General features: G+C 38.1%; 1 long non-coding RNA gene across 1 annotated transcript; it reads left to right on the top strand.

Annotated features, from left to right (window-relative positions):
• The first annotated feature begins 7,096 nt into the window (after nucleotides 1-7,096).
• On the top strand, nucleotides 7,097-8,153 carry LOC145626856 (uncharacterized). The gene is made up of 2 exons (XR_014111120.1): nucleotides 7,097-7,230; nucleotides 7,859-8,153. It is a non-coding gene; the product is annotated as an uncharacterized LOC145626856 (long non-coding RNA).
• Nucleotides 8,154-26,769: the final 18,616 nt, after the last annotated feature.

Below are 26,769 nucleotides of genomic sequence, written 5' to 3'. Positions count from 1 at the left end.
TTAAGAATAAAGGAGGTTCTGTCCTGTCCAATTGATCAACCACCACATTTACAACACTCCCTGGGTTGTACTTGAGCACTGCCTTCCCATAATCCCAAATCTGGCATACTGCTCAACGCAGACCCATAAATCATAAATTTATCCCTTGGTTAACCATGCCATATAATACCCAATCTTAATACCCAAGTCACTCAAAACTCTATCCCTGAAGCTTTTTATCTTCCAACTGGGGTTGCTCCTTTACTCTTGAACATATTTCTCAGCTAAACACTCTGCACTTATATTTGCATTCATATTGCTCCTCATACACTTATGCTGCAAAAACAGATCCTGAATCTGCCACACTGAACTCTTGAACAAAGGCCTTGCAATGACCTTGTATTTGCACCTCTTCACTTCTTCACTACAAGTACACTTATGCAGCTTGCTCCTTTTAGAGTCTCACTCACAATCACACCTTCTCCTACAAAAAGTGCTCACTTTCTCTTGATTATTGTGCAAATAATAGAACTCTTATCTATTCACTATGGCATGTGTTCTTAATGCTTTCCTTAGCATAAGAATGTTTTTGATTTTTTTATTCTTAAGTAAAATAACAGGATTTTTGAAATCAGTTTCTTCCCTAAACCATGGACTCTCATCCTCTTCTTCATTAGACCCATGTAAGCTCCTCAAATCATCCTCATCACTCTATTTTGACTTTAGTTCAACCTGATCACCCCCAAGATCTTTCCCTAACTACTGTAACTTCTGAGCAGTCATATCATGACCACCAGAATGTTTGACCAGTGCCAAAATCTTGTCAACAGTCCCTATTATGTCACATGTATCTTAATCCCACCCATCTTCTTCATAATCACCCTCCTCCTCCTTTCTAGGAACCAATCAACATCTATATCACTAATATCTTCACTTGAAGATCCTGAGTCAGATTCTTAAGTTAAGAACAATTTCCTTTGACACCTCCCCTTCCCCTTCCCTTGAAGCTTCAGACTGTTACTAATCAACCCAACCTCTTCACTCACTTTCCCTTTCCCTTTATCAATTCCCCTATTCCTTTCCCCCTTCACAACAACTATGGCATACTTCTCAGAAACAGAACTAAACCTAAAGCTCCTCCTTATTGCTACTAGATCAGTGAGTGTAATAGTACCCTCATCCTTTTTGTCTACATTAAACCTGGGGCTCCTTCTTACCACTGCAGAGATGGCTTTTTAGGGGTCTGTTTGGTAGTTATGGCTTTTTTAGGGGTGTGTTCAGTATGCTTTGATTTAGTTGGACTAATATGTTGCTTTGGTTGTGGGCTTTCTTTTGGAACTAGATCAATTGGCCCAGCTTCTCCCTCTGATACAGTGTAGTATAGCTCAAGGTGATCATCACTATGTGCAGCCTCAATAAACCCCTTCACATCCTCTGTTGTCTCTATCTTCCTTTTCCTAGTCATCCATGTATGCCCCTTTTCTTTGTACCATATGCAATATATGTAAGGGACTTCAAACCCCTTGTCCTTAAACCCTTCCCCACATAAAAATCTTAAATGGTTAACTATAGACACCCAAATGTGTCTCCTCAAAACCAAACCCAGTGATGAATACCTTTCATGTCATTTGATTATCGAACAAAGTGAAAGTGTGAAAAGTTTAGTGATGAGGATGTTTTTATTAAAATATCCCTTCTTTCTGTTTTTGAAAATATTTCTTTTCTTACCTTATTTATGAAAAACGTGCATTCCAGTTTAGTTTGGTCCATGATAAGGGTCCAATAATAGTGTAGTTGGATGGGGCATGAAAAGACCTTTCCAACGTAATATTATAAGCCCAATTCCGATGAATAATGAGGAAGTTATGACCACAATACTAAACTTGGCCCATTTTGGTTTTTATATGCGGCCCAATGATCTAGAGGATGTCCTATTATTATTTATCATTCCTAAAGCTAATAGGATTGATTATGGTCTTCTAGAATATTCTAGAAGGTTATTTTAAATCCTAATGGAGTTAGGATTGATAATTATGTTTCAAAGAGTTTGAAATTGAATAAAACTACTCCCTTTTAGAATCCTTGTTTTGTACGAAGTGGAATATATTCAAATTTTATTTTCGTGCCTCAAAATATTTATCCAAATTTAATATGGTTGGATAGATCTTGAAATTATCTTTCCAATGATATATTATAATATTAAATTCAAGCTATAACACAAAAAATATGAATGAGATACAAAACTCTATCCAAAACTGACAATTTCGGCCATATCGTTTTATCTACAGAAGATTTTAATCTGATTCTAATTGGGTTGGAAAGTAGACTTCAAGAGCTTTCCAACGACATATTATATGCCTTATTTGGAATTCCGGATCAAAAGATATGATAAAAACAAAAAACACGTGAAACTGATTATTAGCGCCTGATGACAAGCATTAGCGCCTGGCGCTAATGACCAACGTCTGGCGCTAATCGAGTTTTATTCTCGTTGAAACTCTGATTCAATTTTTTATCCATCCGGCTGATTTTCTCATAAATAGCCTCTTAAAATTCTGTTTTTAATTATCAATTTTCATCAATTCTTATCAAATATCATCAATTCTCTAATTCTCTCTCTCATCAACTCTCATCAAGAAATTCTTGATTCTCTCTCTCTTTCTAAGCCTACCCTTTTACAAACACACCTCATACCTTAGCACTAGACACACCTAGCCAAGTTCGAAGTTGTCTTCGCCCTAGACGCGAAAGGTTTTAATTTATGAGGGTTTGGTCCCAAATCTCTCTTTCAATTATTTAATTTAATTGTTTGTTTATTATTTTCCTTGAAGTTACTAACGTGTGTATTTTGTTATTAGAAAGAGGTCCGAGGCATCCAAGTAAGTGCTTTAATTGTTTGCATTGTTATTATGATATAGAAATCATATCTAGGTTGTTATTATGATTCCTAGTGTCATGTTAGGGCGTTTTGATCTTCCTAGTATCATATTTAGGGTAAAGAATATAATTTCAATTATGATTTCTATGATTCCTTTTTATTGTCTTTCCTAATATTCGTGTTAGTATCATGTTAGGGCTAAAGCTTTAATCTTTATTGTTTAGTGACATGCTAGGGTTTGTTATTAATCTTGTTAGTATCATGCCTAGGATCTTGCTATTATTATTATTATTATTATTATTATTATTATTATTATTATTATTATTATTATTATTATTATTATTATTATTATTATTATTATTATTATTATTATTATTATTATTATTATTATTATTATTATTATTACTATTATTATTATTATTATTATTATTATTATTATTATTATTATTATTATTATTATTATTATTATTATTATTATTATTATTCTTATTATTATTATTATTATTATTATTATTATTCTTATTGTTTATTGTTATTGTTTATTGTTATTGTTATTGTTTATTGTTATTGTTATTGTTATTGTTATTGTTATTGTTATTGTTATTGTTATTGTTATTGTTATTGTTATTGTTATTGTTACTATTATTATTATTATTATTATTATTATTATTATTATTGTTATTGTTATTATTATTACTATTATTATTACTATTATTATTACTATTATTATTATTATTATTATTATTATTATTATTATTATTATTATTATTATTATTATTATTATTATTATTATTATTATTATTATTATTATTATTATTATTATTATTATTATATATTTTTATTGCTTGATCACACCTTTTATGCATGTTTAAAGGGAATTGGTACTTGTAATAACGCTTATATAAGATAATTAATAATCTTGTTTAGGGTTAATTTGATTATAATTCAAGTGATCGCCAATAATAGTTTGTTTATGCATTAATATATAACAAACATAGATTAAACAGGTTTAGGGTTAAACCTATTGCTTGCATGTTAGTCAGAAAGCGCACATGAATACGATCAGAATAAAGTAGAGGCCTATTATTAGGGCAGGTTCAATCTCTTTTAGGTTGGATTTGTACCTTCATCCCCGAACTACCAGTCATGGCTCCAGACCTATTGGAGTTAACGATCTCCTGGATCGTTAAGGGGTGTAACCTTCACCCTGTGAACGGTTTATAAGTTCCTAAAACTTGTTGGTGACTCTTTTGCTCTATCTTCTTTCCCTTTGGACGCCACCGTACTTTAGTGTATGATCACAGTGGGGTTCAAGTTTGGGGTAATGCTTGAAATATTCCCTCTACATCATCTTTCTTTACATCACCACCTTCATTCTTCCTACCTTCTTCCATCTATGCATGTTGAATATAGTTGAGTCAAATAATTAACAATGAATATCCCTAATTTCCCTTTCCACAATACTTGGTCAAGGAAAGAAGGGCGATTAATCAAGGACAACCTCTTTATTCAAGTCTTATTTTTTGATAAACCGATTTGTTAAAAGAGGAAAGCCAAAAAGATAATGGCAACTCAAGAAAAAGTCAACGAGCTTAGGAATCAATTGACTAACGTGACTGAGGCGTTGAAAGCTTTAGCCCTCAAAATCAATGACCCTGTGAAGCAACAACAGATGGACCTCATGTAAGAGAGCTTGAGCAAGCTATCTAGTGACTACAAATTTTAAGGCATTAGCTCACAAGGGGTCTCGCTGGACAAGGAACTTCTTCCGCATAAGTTCAATACCACTGACATCCCTAAATTCAAGGCAATAGATAATCCTTATCTTCACTTAAGAGCCTTTGAAATTATAATGAACATTAAGGGGATTGGTAAGAAAGTCTTTCCACTAGTGGAAAAAATCTCATTCGTAACAGGCTATTTGTAACGGGCAAAGCTATGCCCGTTACATTAAATATATTCGTAACGGGCAAAATAGTGTCCGTTACGAATACTTAGTTATTCGTAACGGGCAAAATAGTGTCCGTTACGAATACTTAGTTATTCGTAACGGGCAAAATAGTGCCCGTTACGAATACTTATTTTGTTGTAACCGTCATCATTTGCCCATTACGAATATTATATTACAAGTAACGGGCATATTGAGCCCGATACAACTGCTTGAGCGTGGCCCAAATGATGAGAGGAGCCCATTACTTGGCTTTGGCTTTTTATTAGGGTTTACCTAGCCGTCATTCACCTCTTTTCTCTCATTTCACACTCAGTCACTCTCTCTCCTCTCCTCTCCTCCATCAATCTTCCCCATTCAATTGGTGATGAAACAAGGCGAGAAAAATGGCGATATGGGACGAGGAGAGAGAAAAAATGGTGAAATTGGGGATTTTGATGATTTTTAGATCGGAGGGTTTATTGATTTTGCTCTAAGGCTTCTCCATTCTCCAACTCGCTAGATCTAGCTTAGTCAACCCAGCTTTCCTCTTTGTAAAAGAAATAAAATCAAATTGAATTTCGTCGGTCCAAGCAATTGAAGCGTTCCATTGAAGCGCACTTGACGTTCTCCATTGAAGCAGCTTCTAAAGTAAGTTAAAGTTTCTTTTTCTAATCTTATCAATTTCACAATCTAGGGTTTATCTTTGATTTAATTTAATTGTTTAAGGTTCGAATATCTGAATGGTTCAAATTAGTAAGATTATGAAAGATCATAACCAGCGATTATGTTGTTAGAAAACAAAATTATGACCCGAATTTGATAATTGTATCAAATATGCCTTAAATTATGTGATTTTCCGAGCGTAATTTTATAATTGAATCAAACATGCCTAAATTTATGTGTTTTTTCGAGCCTAATTTGATAATTTATCCTGAAATTATGTTTTCGAAACAAGGGTTTTTCTGCTTTTAGATTTTAATTTATTTTTTTTCCATAAAAATTATGCCTTTTTCAAATACCTGCAGCACCGCAAATTATATACTACAGATCTTTGTTTCTAAGCTAAAGGTTTAAACTGGTATTGTTTTGATGATTTTTGTGATTTAATTTTATGGCTTATGATATGACTCGTGATTTTTCGAGGTTTTTGGAGTTTGATTTACCCAGATTTGCTGAGTTGAAGCTAATTTTGATGTTTTTGGGTGGAAGGGATTGAATGTTTTTCTGGGGTTTTAGCTAGTATTGTTAATTCAAACTGTGTAAAAGGAATTAATTCTTTGAGGTTTATTTGTTTACTCGTGATTGATTGTTATTTGATTTCGGGTGTATGCCAGCTACATATTTTTATTATATCTCGATTTTTTGCTGCGTTTTCATGGTGTCTCTTGAAATATTTTGATGAATAATGTGTTGGGATAATAATGGAAGATGAAAAGTAAAGTGGAAGACTGAACAAACTGTAGAACCATCCTCCTCCGATGCGCTCAGTTCTCTCGCTTTTCCCCTTGATTTTTACTCTTTTCGATTTCCCTTTTTTTTATAATTTAAATTTCTCTTGTAAAGTTTGTGGAATTAAATAAGCAGTCAAAAACTGAATAAAAAGAGGAGGTCTTCTCCCGTGATTAAATTATAGACAAGAGTCTTCATTCATACCTTAGAATTAGGTGAGCAGATTTTGTTTATATTTGATAAGATTTTGTTGAATCTGACCTGGTTTTATTGAATTTTTAACTAATTTATTTTACAGAACATTATATGCTAGCATGGTTAAGGTCTCTTGGCTCTGATCTATTCTCAAAATCCAAAGAATAATGATTCAGCGCTTTGTTATACTCTCTATTAGTGATTATATTGTTCTTCTTTTTTTTTTTTTTTTTTTTTTTTTTTTTCTGATCTATTCTCAGAAATTTTGATTGAAGCCATCATTGGCTGCTGCTGGTGTTAATAATGATGTTACTTTTTTTTTCTTATAATTAAAATAAATGTAGTATTGAAGAACAATCAGAATTTTTTCAAGGAAATTCAACAATAAGATATGTTAAGGTGTCTTATGTGAATAGAATATGAAAAATTGTTTAACTGTCAGTTTGAAGATTTAATTTTAGATAATGGAGTAAGAAATTAGATAATATTTAAGTTGATTTTATTGGGATGGATTTTACTAGTTTATTGCGTCATTTAGTGTTCCCTGTTGTAAGCTCTTCAACCTCTCAATATGTGCCTTTTTTTTTGGAATTTGTGAATATAAACTGGATTTTATTGTTGAAAGTTTCTTGAGATTCTTACACAATCACCTACTTACATTTTAGGTGAAGAAACTGAGAGTGTGACTGCTGACCATGGTGAGAGCATTAGTCATGTAACTTTTGGGCTAAGAACTAGATCAGGAACCAAGCAATTGAAGCTGGATCCGAATATCTACTTTGCTTTGATAAAGGAAAAGGTATATATCCATACTCTTGTTCATGGATCGATGTTATGCCATATCTTGTCTTGTGTGGTCATATTGTGTGTTCTTTTATATACTCCTTTTCTCCCATAACCTCAGTTAAGTGAGTGAGTTTATGTTTACCATGTCTATTTCCTTGGACATTTCTTGTTAGATTTGGTGCCATCTTTTATTTTCCGGGATTAATAACCTCAATTGGGCATGTACTATTAATTTTCATGACTATGGGTTTGCCATGCCAGGTTTGTTTTAATAAATTTTAAGTACCAACCAAAATGTGTAACCTCTAAATTTTATGGTAGGGCTCGCTCTTTCGAATTTCGTTGTAGGATCTTGCTGAAAACTGTCTTTCTTGCTCCTATTTGCTGCATCATTGCTACCTGTTTGAAAACTCTGGTGGTTGTGTTCTAGGGTTCGCTTGATTTTCTGAAATTGCTGTAGGGCAAGCGGGGGTTGCCTACACACAAAGTGTTTTGTATTTTCTGACTGTAGAAGAAGTGTTCATTGTTTTGCTCTGAATGTAATATGGGTTGTTGCTGATTTAGTTTGTTATATGAGGAGAATGCTTCAATTTTATGTCTTAATAGGTTATTTATTTGTAGTGAATAAAATGCGTTATCAGGTTTTGATGGAGTGGAGATCCATGGAGCCCATGGCTACCTCATTGACCAATTCCTAAAAGATGGCTGTACAAAATTTAAGCTTCATCAAGACAGTATACAATTCTACAAGATTTTTCAAGTTCTTAGTCTACTATATGGAATATAAAACTTGTTTAAATTTTCATGTTGTATTACAGAGTATTATTTATTTAGTAGCTTTTGACTCATGTTGAGAGTTGTTGTAAAGTCAATTTGGACATTTGTGAAAGTTGTATCTTTGATTTTATAATTAATTTAATTTTACATTTATTATTATTATTGATAATAGTAATTAAAATTTGGCATCATAGCAGATTATCAGGATAACAGACTAGCAGGTATCACCTGCTGCATTTTTTTTTTTAAAATTTGGGTTCAATTGTATTCGTAACGGGCGGTTAAACTGCCCGTTACGAATAACTCGTTATTCGTAACGGGTGGTCAAAATGCCCGTTACGTAACGGGCGGTCAAACTAGCCGTTACGAATGACCCGTTATTCGTAACGGGCGGTCAAAATGCCCGTTACGAATAACATAGCCTACCGTAACGGCAACATACATAACGCCCGTTGCCCGTTATGGATAGGCTATTTTTGCCCGTTACGGATAGCTATTTTTCCACTAGTGTTCATTCCTTGTTTTCTTTATCAATTGAAACTGTTTGTCAACAATGGTTCTTTTCACTTGACAAAGATAAAACCTCTAGCTGGGAATCGATAGTAAACTCTTTCATTGATAGATACAAGTGTAACATTCAAGTCGAAACCGATTATAGACAACTTGAAATGCTAAGACAAAAGGAGAATGAAGGCTTTACTTCTTTCTTTAATAAGTGGAGGGAAACTTCTGCTAAGATGATTGAGGTACCCTCCGAAAAAGAATCTGTGAGGATGTTTATCAAGAATCTCCAAGAGAAGTATTCGAAGAATTTAAAATATCAACATAATTTGAATACTTTCAAAGTCATTTATGACATCAAAATTGAAATTGAAGATGACCTCGCAAAGCAAAAAGCTACTAACAATAGTAACCACGGTGGCTGGAAAGGAAAGAAGAACGACAATCCTTCTTCTTTCGAAAACACCCACTCTAGTAATAATGTTAGTACCTTTGACCATAATGGTGTCCCCCATGGACAATCAAGGATCTAAAAAGAAACCCAGGAGAGAACTCACACCCATTGGAATGACCTACGATGCTGCTTTCGACCGTCTCTATTGGAATGACCTACGATCGAGAATTAATCACACCTATTGGCCCTATCGAGGATCCAACGTCAGAAAATCGATCTTCGAGATGGAATCCCAACTCCTATTGCAAGTACCATCGAGGAAACGGTCATACCACTGATGAATGCTACAGGTTTCAAAATCTCATTCAAGATCTCATAGAAGCAAACAAGATCCCATTGCCTCTAGCTAGCGAGAAGACTGGGTGATGATGAAGCAAACAACACAAGACAAGAGGCGAGCTTCAACGACAAGATTTCTTGACCTCTTTTTCCTTTTTTTTTTCCCTCCCCCCAATAAGTCTAGCGTAGACACCTTTCTTTTCCCTTGAATTTAATTTTATAGATTCTTTGTTTACCCTTTTTAATAAAATGAGCATTTATTTCTTTGCATATGATCATTTCATTACATTGCAAAAAAAAAAAAAAAAAAAAAAAAAAAAAAAAAAAACCATGTCAAACTAAGCATAAGGTATACCAATGATTTGAGGCACCTCTTGTAGCCATATCATATCATCTTCACCCCTTCAAAATTTACAATCCTTTCTTCATAAACCACTTTGAGCCTCGTCTAACGATAGACCTGTCATTTTTCAACCTATATCTACCTAACATTGGGATGGGATAGTGTGCAACTTATGCAGTTTTCAATATCATAAAAAGCTTGAGTGACTTCAAAAGATTAAAATAGCAAAAATAGAAAAATACATAAATAAGAGTGTATAAAAGGGTAAGTGTTCCAATGTCTTTGATATGAAAATGTCTTTGATAAGAACACATCTCAGATTGTGTAGACACCCATTTGTGTCTCCCCAAAACCAAACCCAGTGATGAGTACCTTTCACGTCGAATCATAATCGAATGAAGTGAAAGTGTGGAAAGTCTAGTGTTGCGGATAGTTTTAATTCTTTTCTCTTCTCTCTGTTTTTGAAAACTTATTTTAAGAAAACAGCCAATCCAGTTTGGTTGGTCCATGATATGGGTCCAATAGTAGTGTAGTTGGATGGGGCTTGCAAAGACCTTTCTAACGATATATTATAAGCCCAATTCCGATTAATATTGAGGAAGTTATGGCCAATTTACTAAACTGGGCCCGGTTTGAGCCTTATATACGGCCCAATGATCTAGGGGAGGGCCTAATATGATTTATCATTCCTAATGCAATTAGGAATGGTTTTAGTCTTCTAGATTATTCTAGAAGGTTCTTTTCATTCCTAATTCAATTAGCATTGATAAATTGACTTTTGTTGACTTTCCAGAGTTTTAATCAAAATCAAATAGCATTTTCGAGGAAATTATATGATTTTATCCTCCAGTACGGTAAACTTATCTGATTTTTGAAAACGCGTTGGAAATAAGCTTGGCGCCTAACCCCAGGCCTTGGCGCCTGGAACCAGGCCTGGCGCCTAGCGCTAGCCATTGGCGCCTGGCGCTAGTGTTGGTGCCTGGCGCCAGTTAGCCAAGGGTGGCGCCAGCTCTATTTTTTATGCGTCAGACTCTGTTTTGTTTAATTTATCTTTTTGGCTGATTTTCTCTATAAATATCGTATTAAAAACTCCGTTTTCATTCACTAATTCTCACCAATTCTCACGAATTCTCATTCACAAGTTTTCATCTACAATCATTAATTCTTTAGCATTCTTTAATTCATTCATCTTCTTTCTCATTTTCAAACTTTGTTTTCTCATACAAAATTCCGCATTCGCAAGACTTAGAAACACCTAGCCATATTCGAAGTTGCCTTCGCCCTAGACGTGAAAGGTTTAATTTCTGAGGGTTTGGTCCCAAATCTCTATTTCAATTATTTAATTTAATTGTTTGTTTTATTATTTTCCTTGAAGTTACTAACGTGTGTATTTTGTTATTAGAAAGAGGTACGAGACATCAAAGTAAGTACTTTAATTGATTTTATTGATATTATGATGTAGAAATCATGTTTACATTGTTATTATGATATTCCTAGTATCATGTCTAGGGTATTTTTAATATTAAATATGATTGTTACGATGCTTCCTATGTTCTTCCTAATGATCGTTAGTATCATGTTAGGGTTAAAGATTTGATTTTTATGGCTTAGTGACATGCTAGTGTTTGTTATTAATCTTGTTAGTATCATGCCTAGGATCTTGCTATTTTTATTATGCTTTAACATGATTATGAATATTATTATTGTTAGTATGATGATTATTGTTTTAATTATGATTTATGATTGTCATGATTATTGTGATTATGATTATTATTTTTATGATTATTATTATTATAATTTTATTGTCATGATTATAATTATTATTTTTTATTGATTATCATGTTGCTTGATTATATATTGTTATTGCTTGATCACACCTTTTATGCATGTTTAAAGGAATTTGGTACTTGTAATCACGCTTAATAAGATAATTAATAATCTTGTCAGGTTAATTTTGATTATAATTCAAGTGATCGCCAATAATAGTTTATTTGTGCTTTAAATTCAACCAACATAGATTAAACAGGTTTAGGTTTAATCCTATTGATTGCATGTTAATTAAAAAGCGCACATGAATACGATCAGAATAAAGTAGAGGCCTATTATTAGGGCAGGTTCAATCTCTTTTAGGTTGGATTTGTACTTTCATCCCCGAACCCTTATTTGGTTCAAGACCTTATGGAGTTGACGATCTCTTGGATCGTTAAAGGGTGTAACCTTCACCCTGTGAACGGTTTACAAGTTCCTAAAAAACTTGTTGGCGACTCTTTTGCTCTATCTTCTTCCCTTTTGGACGCCACCGTACTTTAGTGTATGATCACAGTGGGGTTCAAGCTAGTGGGATTTAAAGGCTTGAAATTATTCCCTACAGTTTTTGGCGACTCCAATGGGGAGGATTTCTATTTTAATTCCTGAATTTGTTTCGGCAATGATTTAGAATGAGTGGATGAGACTTGAAAAGTTCTAAGTATTTTATGTGCGTAATTTTGATTAACATTATTGTCATATGCATAAAAAAGATCTCATTGGAAAGACCATCCGTAATGAGTTAAAAACATAGGATTTTACACGTAGGAAATTTGAGAAATATCTTTCACAACTAGGACTGAAATAACACCGCTCGAAACTGGAAAATTTTATCGAGCACAGAAAGCTGCTGAGGCATGTGGGAAGTAGCGTCAGGGGCCAGAGCTTGGCGCCAGTGTTTTAGTTGTAGCGCCAGACGCCAGTATTGGCGCCAGGCGCTACAGTTAAAATCTGGCGCCAGTCTCTGATTGCTGGAGCCAATTTCCCCCAATACCGAGCCAGAAATATGCGTTTTAATTTCGACCAGTTTTTCGTATTGTTTGCTCGATCCTACTTCCTGATTGAATTTTTTCTCACTTTTCTGAAACCCATATGTGTTCTACATATGGACATAACCCTCTGGGAATTCATGCTCCATATACCCGATTGAACGCTCCGTGCAACAAAGGGTATATCCGAGATGTTTAATTCACCAAACCATGGAAGCGAGTTTTTTCTAAAACTCGCGGTGTCTCATCCACTCACGCCAACCCTTCACGGTTAGGCTTCCGCGCGGTGCATCCGGGCAATTAACCATGGACCCTCTTTGGCTAAACCATATCCCGAACTCTAGAGAACTAGAGCCATGGTTAGATTGCGAACTCATTGCATCATATTGTGCCTACTTGACTAAGTGTGCATTATTTGTTGTGCATATATATTCTATGTTTTTCTTAACCGTTTGTTGACTTGTGTTGAGACTAAAAAAATTAATGACTTAATGAACTTTGCCTATTTAATTTAATAATTAATTAATTTGAGTCAATAAAGTCTAATATTTCAATCAGAATTGACCTAGTACGACTTTAGGCATACCCCGATTGACTAATAACACCGAAAACAGTCCCAGACCGAAGCTCCAATATTGGCGCCAAGGTCTGAGCTGTAGCGCCACATCATGGAGTGTAGCACCTTACGACAGCTATGTTGTCTGGCGCCAAGCTTCACAGTGCGACGCCAGTCCTGTAGCTTGGCCGACAGTTCGGATTATTGGTCGAGTCATCACTTAGAGTCTAATTAATCAGTTTTTCTGTTTAATTCGGCTAAAATTTTGCTGTCAATAGTTTTTATTTGAGTCAATGATTGAGTTTAGGCACTAAGTCCCATGGTATTACACAAGAGTCCAAGCATGTCACTCACACTCAACGCACACACCAATACACATACTTTTACCATGTTTAAGAGAGTCTTGTGTGCGCGTTTTTTTTTCCGTCATTTTTTTTAAGGGAGTAAGTCGGATATTAATCCTCCAATAAAAAAACTATACTCAGTTCCCTAAAAATATGTACATTATTTTTGCAAAAAATAGACACCTTTTTTCCTTTTTCTTTCTTCTTCCTCCTTAAAATAAACCATAAAGTCAAGATGATTCGAGTCAAGTAATTAAAACGCAAAATGGTTTAATTTACAGCGCGTGGTCAAGAAAGGAAGGACGGTTAATCAAAGATAACCTCTTCGTACAAGTCCAACTTTTCGACAAACCCATAGCTCGCAAAAGAAAAGCTAAGAGTTTAATGGCAACACAAGAAGAAGTCAATGATCTTAAGAACCAACTGGCTACTGTGACTGAGACACTGAAGCTTCTTGCACTCAAGATTGATGATCCCGTGAAGCAACTACAGATGGACCTCATGCAAGAGAGTCTGAGCAAGTTATCTAGCGACTACAAGTTTCAAGAGCTTACATCACAATGGGTCTCGGTGGACAAAGAGCTTCTTCCGCAGAAGTTCAGCGCCAACGACATCCCAAAATTCAGAGCAATTGACAACCCTTACTTTCATTTAAGAGCATTTGAAACAATAATGATTATCAAGGGTATCGATAAGAAGGTCTTCCCTTCTCTGTTCTCACTATCTCTCGAGACCGTTTGCCAACAATGGTTCTTTTCTCTCGAGAAGGAAAAAACCTCTACCTGGGAATCAATAGCAAATGCTTTCGTTGATAGGTACAAGTGCAACATTCAAGTCGAGACTGACCATAGAGAACTTGAAATCCTCAAGCAGAAAGAGAATGAAGGCTTCACCTCTTTCTTTAATAAATGGAGAGAAACCTCAGCAAAGATGATTGAGGTGCCAAGTGAAAAAGAGTCAGTGAGACTGTTTATCAAAAATCTCCATGAAAAATATTCCAAGCATCTCAAATATCAAAATAATCTCCATACCTTCAAGGCCGTTTATGACATTGGGATCAATATTGAAGATGACTTGGCTAAATTAAAAGCTGCCAACAATAACTCCAACAGTGGCTGGAAAGGAAAGAAGAGCGACAATCCTTCTTCTTCCAAAACCGCCCACTCAAACAATGTGAGCACCTTTAATTTAGGAGAAATCCTTGCCATGAACAACCAAGGACAGAAAAAACCATTAAGGAGGAACTTCACCCCTATTGGCATGAGTTATGACACCGCATTTGATCGATTAAATGCAAAAGGTCTTATAACTCCTATTGGACCATTTGGGGACCCACCAGTTGAGAAGAGGTCGGTTAACTGGAACCCCAATGCACACTGCAAGTATCACCAAGGTAGGGGCCATCTCACTGAAAGCTGTTGGAAGCTTAAGGAAGCTATCCAAGACCTAATCGACAATAACAAACTGCCGTTGCCCCCTGCCAGTAAGAAGCCAAGCATTGACAATGCACCTCTAGCTCATACCCTGGCTATCTCCGATGAGGAAAACGAGGTTGACCCCTCCTCTCTCATTAGACCTGTCAAAGAAATCAATGCCATAGAAAAAGAAGAGGAGATCTTTTTCGATATCAAGGATAACCTTCCAGAACCGGCGAATAAAGATGATATACAACTGCTCACACTGACTATGAGGGAGGTATCGCAACTACTACGCGAAGCTCTAAAAGTTATGAACGAACTCCATAAGAAATATGATGAGCTTCCACTTCCGAAAGAAGAACCTAAAAAAGAATTCACACAAGTGAGAACGACTTATGAGGCAAAGCACTTTCCCTTACAAGTCACTGAAAAACCCAAGAAGAGCAATAGAATCTACACTCCGATTGGGATCCCATATGCACAAATGTTTGAAATGCTCTCCGAGAGTGGCGAGGTCAAACCTCTCAAACCGAGACCATTCGAGTCATTAAAAAGGACAGATAGATATTACTGTCAGTATCATCAATCAGGGGGTCACACTATAGAAAATTGTTTCAAATTCAAGGATTTGGTATAGAAAATGATTGATGAAAAGAAACTAGTCCAAGTTCAACAAGAAGAGGATACAACCATTAATGGAGTTTGGGACAGTGATGAAGAAGATGTCTATCTAAAGGACATAGTAGGACCTTCACCTTCTGTGTCATACACCACAGATGACATTTGGGGTGAAGAAGATTCATCGATAGATGTCCTCACAAGATCTGGGAGAACGCAACCTCCCGTTTCAACACAACCTATGCCAACCATACACCAAGTTCCCATACCTATCATCGAAGACAATGACGTTAAACAGTTTAAGAAGACAAAAGTTGAGATGAATGTGTGGAAACTTGTGGCAACATCTCGAGAGCATAGGTTGGCTGTAATGAATGCCTTGGATAAAATCGGGATAGATTCTGACACTACTCCTGAGGGACTATCCAACTTCCTCACAAGTGACCTTCCTAGTCCGATTAATTTGATCACCTTTTCTGACAAAGATTTACCCCCAGAAGGTGACAAACATTACAAGGCATTAAACCTCACGGTAGTTTGCAAAAGGATGAATGTTCCTATGACTCTTGTAGACAATGGATCGGCTATCAACGTCTGTCCACTTAGAACTGCGAGGATGCTCGGCATAAGGGATGAAGACTTAAATCCGTCCACACAAGGAATAAGAGCCTACGATAATACTCGTCGTCAAGCTCTTGGCAAAATTACCCTAAATGTAACGGCAGGAGCAATAGAACATGCTACTACTTTCCAAGTAGTGGACATCAATGCTTCATTCAACTTATTGTTGGGACGCCCTTGGATTCATGATCTAAAGGTCGTCCCTTCATCTCTCCACCAACAAGTAAAAGCTATAGTTGGGGGAATTCCAATCACTATAGATGCTTTGCCTATGAGAATTAAATCCATAAAGAATCCAATCATTAATGTAGAGCACGACGAAGATGATGAAGATTTATGGGGCTTTAACGAAGAAGTCTCCTTAATCCAGGAGGATGAAAGGACCCCTCTTTGCCATGACCCCCATTCCAACATGATTATCAACGCCATGCTGAAGAAACAAGGACACTTTCCTGGGATGACTTTAGGAAAGAAGAAAGGAATGGCAAAACCGGGGGAGTCACCTGGCCTCCCTAAGTTAGATACTTTCGGACTTGGTTTTGAACCGACTCGGAAAGATCTCAAGCGATCCCAGGAAAAGTTGAAAGCACGTAGGGACGCTCGCATTCAAAAGAAAGCAATTCCAATGGATCAGTACCCTCTTACGCTTAATGGTCAGTTCATAAAAGAAGGAGAGGACTATCCATGCCATGAATTTCCCGAGCCATTTGTTGTAAACGACATAAGACAATCGGGATTCGAGATTTTCTTGGATTGCTACTTCACTGATGAAATCCCAACTCCCGTCCATAAGGAGAAAGCACCCCCATGCTTTGAATTTAACGTCATGGGATTACTGTTTGGGCGAGAAAAGAATGAGCCAACTTATGAAGAAGATAACTCCTCGCTTATTCAAACAGTCCTACAAAGTGAAAGCTTCGACCCCTCGAAGCTAATTACTCCAGCTGAAGGATCACTACAAGGGTGGCGCAAGACTATTAAAGTGACTACTCCAAACGGAAGGAAGATATCAATCACGACAGGACATGGACCGATGTTTGAGTAGTCGTCTGAGTCAGAGTCTGAGTCGGAGTCTCTCCCTCTAGAGTTTTCTAAGTCTTTAGTAGTAACACCTCCCCCTCCTATTGCTTCTCCTAGGATAGTTAGTGATCCAGTCCCTGAGGACATATCACTCTTTGATGTAATGATCTCAGAGTATAATAATATTTCTCATTCTCCTTACTTCTTGTGTTCTTCCCTAACCCAAGATGACGAGCATTGCTTAGCTAACGATTAAAAAGACAAAGAAATTATTAAAGCAATGGAAACACTCGAAAAGAAAACACCGATAATTGAAGAGACTGAAACAGTTGATATATCGAATGATTCAACTCATAAAAGAGAAGTTAAAATCGGATTAACATTGAATAAGCAAGAAAGAACCGATTTAATTAACTTACTTAAAGAATTTATCGATGTATTTGCTTGGTCATATGAAGATATGCAAGACATTAATATAGAAATAGCTCAACACACTATACCACTAATTCCAGGAATGAAACCTGTAAAACAAAAGTTACGTCGAATGAAACCCGACGTAGCACTTAAAATAAAAGAAGAAGTTCAAAAACAAATAACTGCAGGTTTCATCAAGGTATCCAAATACCCCGAATGGGTCGCCAACGTCGTCCCTGTTCCGAAGAAAGACGGAAGGGTAAGGATGTGTGTCGACTATCGAGATCAAAATAAGGCAAGTCCAAAGGACGACTTCCCTTTGCCACACATCGATATTCTAGTAGATAACACGGCAAATCACGCGCTTCTTTTGTTTATGGATGGATACGCAGGTTACAACCAGATTCTCATGGCAGAAGAAGACATGGAGAAAATAACTTTTATAACGCCATGGGGCACTTACTGCTACACGGTAATTCCATTCGGGTTAAAAAACGCGGGTGCTACTTACCAACGAGCAGCAACTGCCTTACTCCATGACATGATGCACAAAGAAGTCGAGGTATATGTCGACGACATGATTGTAAAATCAAAAGAACGTCTAGGCCATCAAGTAGCCTTAAGGAAATTTTTCGAAAGGCTAAGAAAATATAATATGAGGTTGAATCCATCTAAGTGTGCTTTCGGAGTCACCTCAGGCAAGCTCTTGGGTTACGTCATAAGCTCTAGAGGAATAGAGGTAGATCCAACCAAGATCAAAGCAATCATGACAATGCCACCGCCCAAAACTGAGAAACAGATTTGAGGATTTATTGGCCGATTACAATACATAAGTAGGTTCATATCAAAACTAACGACGATATGTGAACCAATCTTCAAAAAACTCAAGAAGAATGTACCTGTAATATGGGATGACGAGTGTGAAAAAGCCTTTGAAAAGATCAAAGCTAATCTCGCAAATCCTCCCGTATTAGCACCAGCACTCCCCGGAATACCTCTTAGGTTATATTTGACGGTTACCAAAGAGACAATGGGAGCTATGCTAGCACAAGAAGTAGAAGGCAAAGAGAACGCAATTTACTACTTAAGCAAAAAAATGCTTGAATACGAGGCACGCTATACACCGCTCGAGAAGTTGTGCCTCGCCTTGGTGTGGGCCACAACTAAGTTAAGACATTACATGTTGGTGCATACCGTTTTCGTAGTCTCCCGATTAGATCCACTCAAGTATCTATTCGAGAAATCTACACTCAATGGACGCATTTCAAGATGGATAGTCAATCTAGCCCAGTTTGATGTGAGATTCATGCCACAAAAAGCTATCAAAGGATCCGTGGTATCAGACTTCCTAGCAGATTTTCCAATAGAAGACTCGATGCCAATGCAAGACAATGAATTTCCAGATGAAGACCTAATGGTTACTGAAGACAACACTTGGACCTTGTAATTCGACGGAGCCTCAAACCAAAAGGGATATGGCGTTGGAGTACTACTAGTATCACCTAAAGAGGAGCATGTTCCAATCTCCATAAAGTTTGATTTCGACGTTACCAACAATGCTGCTGAATATGAAACATGCGTGGTAGGCCTTGAAACAGCTTTGGCATTGGGAGTAAAGAAGTTAAGGATATTCGGAGACTTTTCTATGATCATCAATCAGATATCTAAGAGGTGGAAAGTAAGGAGCGAAAGCCTAGCCCCTTACCAAACCTATCTAGAAACTCTTACCGATCAGTTAGAGAAGGTAGAATACACATATCTACCTAGAGAAGAAAACCAATTTGTTGATGCCTTGGCAAGATTAGCCTCAATGGTTAGGATTCCCACGGAAATCGAGCAAATGCCTCTAACTATTGAAAAAAGGCACAAACCAGCATACATCCAGGCCATAGAAGACGACGAAGTAGTCCAAGGCGAAGAAGAAGAAGAAGAACCATGGTACACGGACATACTCAATTATGTCACCAATGGAGAATACCCCCCTCATGCTGACAAAAGAGCAAAGCGAGCATTAAGACTTTTGGCTTCTCAATATGTACTCATAGACAACGAGCTACATAAAAGGGTACCTAAAGGTCGAGCTCTCCTATGCGTAGGAAAGAAGGATGCACAAAGAGCAATGTGAATAGTCCACGAAGGAATCTGTGGGACACATATAAATGGCAAAATGTTAGTCCAGAAAATAATGCAAGAAGGATATTATTGGACTACAATGAATAGGGATTGCCATCAATACGTAAAAAGATGCTCTAAGTGCCAAATTTATGCCAATTTACAACATGGCCCTCCATCTTTGCTCTACACCTACACATCGCCATGGTCATTCTCTACATGGGGAATTGACATCATTGGCAAAATCACTCCCCCAGGAACAGGAGGCCAAGAATTTATCCTAGTAGCAATCGATTACTTTACAAAGTGGGTCGAACCGCAATCGTACGCTAAACTCACTGCAAAACATGTAGCACTCTTTATCGAAAGAAATATTATTTGTCGACATGGAGTCCCACATGAAATGATAAGTGACAATGGAACTCACTTTCAAGCGGAATGTGAAGAATTGCTACAAAAATATGGCATTCAACATCATCATTCTTCCCCTTATAGACCTCAAGCAAACGGAGCAGTTGAGGCAGCTAATAAAAATTTAAAGACTATCATCGAGAAAATGACAGAAAATTATAAGGATTGGCCTGACAAGCTTCACTTCGCATTGTGGGGTTATCGCACGTCAATCCGTACATCAACAGGAAATGCGCCATTTTCCTTGGCATATGGAATGGATGTCGTACAACCTGTCGAACTAGAAATACCATCTCTATGCATCGCGTTAGAGAGTAAACTCGATGAAGTTGAATGGACTAGGGCAAGATACGAAGAATTGATTCTACTCGACGAAAAACGACTAGAAGCTCTACATCACACTCAGTGGTACCAGACTCGTATGGCTAGGCATTTTAATAAGAAGGTCAAGACAAGAAATATCAAAGTAGGAGACTTAGTGTTAAAAGAACTAAGGAAAAATGTTTTAGACCCAAGGGGTAAATTTAGACCTAATTGGTCTGGACCCTACATTGTCAAAACAATCCTGTCAGGAGGTGCAGCAAAACTAACTGATATGGATGGCAATGAATTCTCAAACATGACAAATCTTGACCAACTTAAGAAATACTACCCATAAGTATTTGAGTAGGATACTCAAGAGAGCTACGTTCGGCCTGATTCCTTAAGAAAGGATACGTAGGCAACCCTTTACGGGTGCGGCCACTTTATTCTTCGATATCCCCGCGTTCCAGAATTAAGTAAAAATTTGACAGAAGATCGGTGAATCAACGGCGTCGCAGAGAAGAACCTGGCGCCAGCCAACAATCATCAGCGCCAACCGATGATATTGGCGCCTGGCGCCAGACTTCAATGATTGGCGCCAATTGCAAATAAGTGGCGCCAATCTGGAAATAAATTCTGGGCGAAGTTCGGTGTTTTTTTTTTCGGAAAATTTTTGACTTCTGTACTCGAAGAATTTCTGGAAAATTAATTTTTTTTCGATTTTCATTGCTTTAATAAAATAAATTTAAAGTAAATAATAAATTGAAAGCTCAAATTTCATTAATAAAATAAAATTACATTATTGATGGAATTTAAATACAGCTGAAATAAATTAACTTTAAATAAAAAAAATAAAAAAACAAAAAAAAATAACAAACTAACTCTAATAAATTGAAGGATAAGCAATGCTCCTAATCTTTCTTTTCCTTTCTAGCCCTTTTCCAAATTTTGTCTGCTTCCTCCTCCTCATCCATGACTTTAGCTAGTAGGCATCCTTTAGAGGACCTACATTCAATTTTAGAGTAGATAGTCTCCCCTTCAGCTAACACTCCATGCTTCTTTTCCACCCAAGCCTTTTTCTTCTGTGGTGTTAGCTTTCCTTTTCCCTTTGTCTTTGGTAGCATTTTTCTTCCTAGGCATTGCAGGTGTTTTGAACTCAATTCTTGCACCTAAGCGTTCCTTGGCGAGAATCACCCTGTCACCTAGACGATTCTTCACATCGGTTCTACCCTGATCAATCGAAGATTTCTTCAGCAACCACTTCTTTACATCATCGGGCAAATAAGGAGGAACCTTTTGGGTAATCACTTTCCATAAAGGTCTAGCGCTCCAGTAAGCATCAAATCTATCTACTTCTTGAGATACAGGGTACTCATACGGAGGATGAAGATCCCCGGAAGGAATATTCTGAAGCAAGCCGTATTGTCTTTTTACCCTGCAGGGGTAATAATAAGTTACACGAGACAAGCTTGGAAGACGGCAGAAAGGTTGCTTGTTAACACCAACCATCCTTTCTATTTTCCACCATGGGACGACCCACTTGATAGCAAAATCACGTGATTCGAAGACTTTTCTCCACCCATGGCGCCCAATTTTAGGGATGCACTTCTTCCTTCTCACGAAGCAATTGGGAGTATACTTTTCAATATCGTCCGGAGGGCTAATTAATCCTAGCCTCTCCATTAGCCACATCTGTGAAAAAATTGCAATGCAAATAAATTATTATTACAATACAAAAATATATTTTTTGATTTCTGTAATTAAAAATATTATTTTTCTACCTGTAATAAAATTGGAGAGCCGCGAAAAGGCGCTTTTAGGTCCCTTTTCAATTCATCCAGACTAATCATAGTCTCTCCAACAATCAATGACATTGGATTTCTCCCTGATTCAATTTGTTCTAAAATAGTGGTTATAATTGATTGGCCCTCATTTTTTTTACCACTACTAAGAAAAAATTGATTAAGCATGCAAAACAGGAACGCCCTTCTTCTATATATATGAAAAGATTCAGAAAGAGGTTTATCAAAATAATGGCGTACAAATTCTTTCAAATTAACTATGTTGCCGTCTACTATTTTTGATAAATCCCTTTCTTTCAAATTAAAGAAGCGCTCAAAATCCTTATAATAATATGCATCTACTCTAGGGATTGCTATAAGGTCTATTGCAGGGAAGCCTAAGATAGCACCAAATTCCTCCGGCAAAGGGCTAATCTCATCATACCCTATTCTGAAGCAATGAGTATCGACATTCCAAAATTCTAAAGCGGTATGTATGAAGTCTAGGTCAAGATCTACCCCTTTGATGCCATAAATTCTCCCCAGGTGAAATAAATCTATTTTTTTTTTTGTCTCTAGCATTAAGAGATCGACACCATTCATGAGTGTATTGGGTGAAGGTTTTGGTGACTAAAGACATGATTATTGTTTTTCTAAAGAAGAGAATTATTTATTCGCTGGAATTATGAGAAGAATCGGCTGGGCAGGGGGCTAGTTGTACACAAATTGCGAAGAGTTTTAATCAGGATGAAATATGGTATCAGCGTCAATTGGCGTCAAAATCCCGTGATTGGCGCCAGCCGCCAGCACCTGGCGCCACACGCTAATTGTAGCGCCTGGCGTCACGCGCCATAGTGTGGCGCCAGCTGACGCCAGGTTGCCACATCAGCCGAGCGTGCTTAACTTGCGTTTTTCATATTAAACTCGAGTCGGTTAATGACTTTATGGCTCCGTTTATTTTTTCTAAACATCTTTTTTATCGTTTTTTAATTAAAATAGCTATTATTTTCCAAACACCTGACATTTTATTCGATTTTTTCATTTTTTATTTTTTCTTTTTGGGGGAGAGAGTAGGATACCCTCCATCAATAATAAAAATGACGGAACTTTTGCGCAAAATTGCTGTCACACTTCTCTTGCACACACAAACATACACATAACAATAAATAAATTCATAATAGCATAAATATACAAAATGTGTCTATAAATAATGAGTCTAAGGCAAAATTCTAGGAAAAGTCAAAATAAAATATACACAGGAACAAACTACGGCGCCGGAGGACGTATGCCCATCATGTCATAAAAATGCGCCGTACGAGGAGTCATCTCTCCACCAGCTCCAGCTCCAGCTCCAGTCTCCATAGGAGAAGGAAGATTCAATGCGGGACCACTCCAGCCAGGATCAACCTGAGGCTGAGGCCGCGGAGACTGCTGCGATGACGAGCCTATCTCGTACATCCCACCACCTCTGAAAGCCGAGGTAGCCTCTCCTACCGGTGCAGCAAGAGCACCCTCAGAAGAAGATCCCGATCCCTCTGCAACTTCAGCACAAGCAGCCTCGGAGCGACCACCTCTACCCCCTGACGAAGTACGACGATGTCTCGAGCTGGACCTCGCCGGATCCCTCCGCCCCTCAGGTCTCGCGCGGGTGTTTGAAGCGATAGGCTGGCCCTGCAAAAAGAATTAAATCAGAAACAGGGCAAAATTGAAACAGTAATGCAAGGAAATACATAAAGAAAGACTACCTCTCGGGTGACGTCATCCCGACGGCAAGTGGCCGCGTTCCTCATCCGGACGAGCTGGCTCCGGAAGGCATCTATAAATCGTGCCATCGCCGAAACCACCTCGCGTGAAAACTGTCAGAGAAATAAGTCAGTAAACATGTGTGATATATGGACAAAAAACAAAAAAATTTTGTGGGTAACTAGGCTTACTCGAGTCTGGTGGCGAGGAATTGACCGCTCTACGAAGCGCTCACCCTCGGGAGCTGGAGAAATCATCTCCTCAATCGGCTAACCCAGGGACTGTCCAACCGCCCCACGACCGGTATACCACCTTAGGCCCCTATAAAAAGCACCAATCAAGCAAGAATATATCTAAAGCACCGCGGAAAAGCAAGATAAACAATAAAAGTCGTACCGAGATGATCCAGTTTCGGACATGTGTAGTAGACATATCCACATGATGGCCGCCCCAAGAGGCGCTCACTGGAAATCCCCGCGGCGATGGTCTCGCCGGCGCAGCAGAAGGAAAGTACTCGTAGAACCAAATCTACAAGGAGTTAGAAGTGTGAGTAAATGCTAACTAATATGTAGAGCTAAACTTTATAGGGAATAATGTTTACCTCTACGACCTTCCAAAAGTCAGACAAAGAAACGTTCGTCCCAAAGGACCGGTGTCGACACGAGTCCCTCAGCGCACGAACAAAGTCAGCATAGGCCAAGCTGACCCAGTCATAAGTCCTGATCCGGTGGAGATCACGGACAGCAGGGAGGTAGTAAAGCAATGCCCTACTACCCTTGTTGGGGGAGAATGTCCCTGACAACAACATCAGCACAAAGATGTGCACCCGCTGCTCTCGGGTGGTCGCATCGTCATCAAGAGCCGCTGCCAGCGTCGAGCGACGAATTCCCCTAGCGCTAATCTGAGTCGTCTCGACCTCAGCTCGGGCCCGAATAGTGATCGGCCCCAACAGTTCCTCGACCTCCGAAGAGAAGACGTCGATTCCACTGTCAAACGGCAGTGGCACGGAAGTAAACTCCAGTCCTGTGATGAGACTGAAGTCCGTAGGGGTGACCATCATCTCACCCTAGGGGAAATGGAAGGTGTTGGTGGTGTCCCAGAAGAACTCCACCAAATCGCGCACTACATGATGACCCCCACTGGAGGCAATCATAGCCTCAGAGGTCTCAAACAGAGTAGCTAGCCCGCAAGACTCCCATGGGAGTCTCGTCTCAAGATCCCTGGCGATGTACATCCTTTACAAATCGCCTAAACCATCACAGCCGGAGCCGTGGTGCCGCGTCCTCTCGGGTGCGATGCCCCGTCTCACCCTCTCAGAAATGTGGTGGAAAGGGGCGAAGAACAGAGTCCGCTCATCCCACTCCAGAAGTCGACCAAGCGAAGTGGAACGCGTGATGTCATCCTCTACGGGCTCATGCTCCCGTCTAGTGTTTCGGGACCGTGAACCCGAGCCTCGCTGTCTAGCCATGCTACATTGTGCAAAATTATCATAAATTAAGGTTCTATAGTATCTAATGTTCGCCTAGCCGCATGATACTATGTTCGCAAAAACAGAGTACGTAGTACTAAAGCATAGCACAAATTCAAATTGAGCATAACGGCATTTTTTCAAGCAATCAAACAATTTCTTGCAATACTATAGTAATTATTGTGACGAATTGGACAAGAATTACTAGCAAAAATATCAAGAACAAGCCACATTGTTCTTCACGACCTTAGGAGGTCCAACAATGGCAAATTGCTCATTTCTTCACCAAATTAAGTCAAACAAGTCTCAAATTACTCCTAAGGCAATATATAAACATAATCAAGCAATTTCATGGCATAAAACTTGATAAACAAAGCAAATTGAGCATTATAAATTTCGAATTTTCATGAAATTCGTGAATAAACATGCCAAGAATTCATAAAAACTGATGTGAGTTTGAAGAAAACTTACATAGATCAGGAAAGTAGATGAAAAGGGCTTTGATTTGCAACAAATTTGAGAGAATTCGGTTGAGAAACGAGCAAGAACCGAGCAATTGAAGTTTTCGGACTTTTTTCGAACAAAATCGCGACGAGCGGCCAACAAAATGAAGAGGAAAGGGGTATTTAAGGAAATCCCCGTGCTGGCGCCAAGCCCTATGCATTGGCGTCACAAATTAGGCTTGGCGCCTGGCGCCAATATCAGCGCCTGGCGCTGAAGCTAAATAAGTGGCGCTGATGGTTTTTCAGCGGCGCCAGAGCACCCAGTCACCTGTTGAGGTTGTGCTAGCTTTCTGCAACATATTTTTTGGGTTCCTTGGTATGCCAGTTAGCCCCTCTAAGCAATTTGACATAATTTAGTAATCGGCTTGATTACATAAAGTGATTACCTGATAAGAGATCATCTCACTTAGCTTAAAGCGCCTAACCATTGGCTCATTAGCAAAAAGCACCGACATATAGGTTCAAAAGCAAAAGGCACCGACATAATGGTTCATTCATAGAAAGCACCGACATACAGGTTCAAAGCAATGGGAGCGCCGACGTACAGGCATAGCGTAAGCAAAGTTCAGGCAAACTTTTAAAGATCGACAGGTGTGGATCTTCGGTACTTTCCTTTGGAAAATTATCGCATCAAATGAGGATGACTTCAAGAGAAGATATCTTCGACAACATTCCCTGGCTTGCGGAGAGTTGTCACAAACAACTGGAGGTAATTTTGGGCGAATTTTTCTTCGATCATATTCCCTCAGGCATGGAAGATGGTCATAATGCGGATGAGAATTGTTTCAAGAGAAATAATCTTCGATAGTTTTCCCTTGGACGTGGAATATTATCAATGCGGATGAGGATTGTTTCAAGAGAAATAATCTTCGATGATATTCCCTTGGACGCGGAATATTATCATTGCGAGGGAGAATCGTTTCAGGCGAAGCAATCTTCCAAATTTGGAAGCGGTTACAGGCGTAGCAGTTTTCAAGCGGGATGGCATTCTCTAGCTTGTGGAGGTCATCAAAACGAATCGGTTACTTTCAGAGACGTGTACTTGATGGTGCAAGAAACGCGTTTCTTAACTCTTTTATCTGTTTAACTAA

The sequence above is a fragment of the Chenopodium album genome, chromosome 4 (assembly GCF_948465745.1).
Source record: "Chenopodium album chromosome 4, dcCheAlbu1.1, whole genome shotgun sequence".
In the NCBI taxonomy this organism is placed as follows: domain Eukaryota; kingdom Viridiplantae; phylum Streptophyta; class Magnoliopsida; order Caryophyllales; family Amaranthaceae; genus Chenopodium; species Chenopodium album.
The sequence above is the reverse complement of the archived record's forward strand: the minus strand, read 5'-3'. Positions and strand labels throughout refer to the sequence as shown.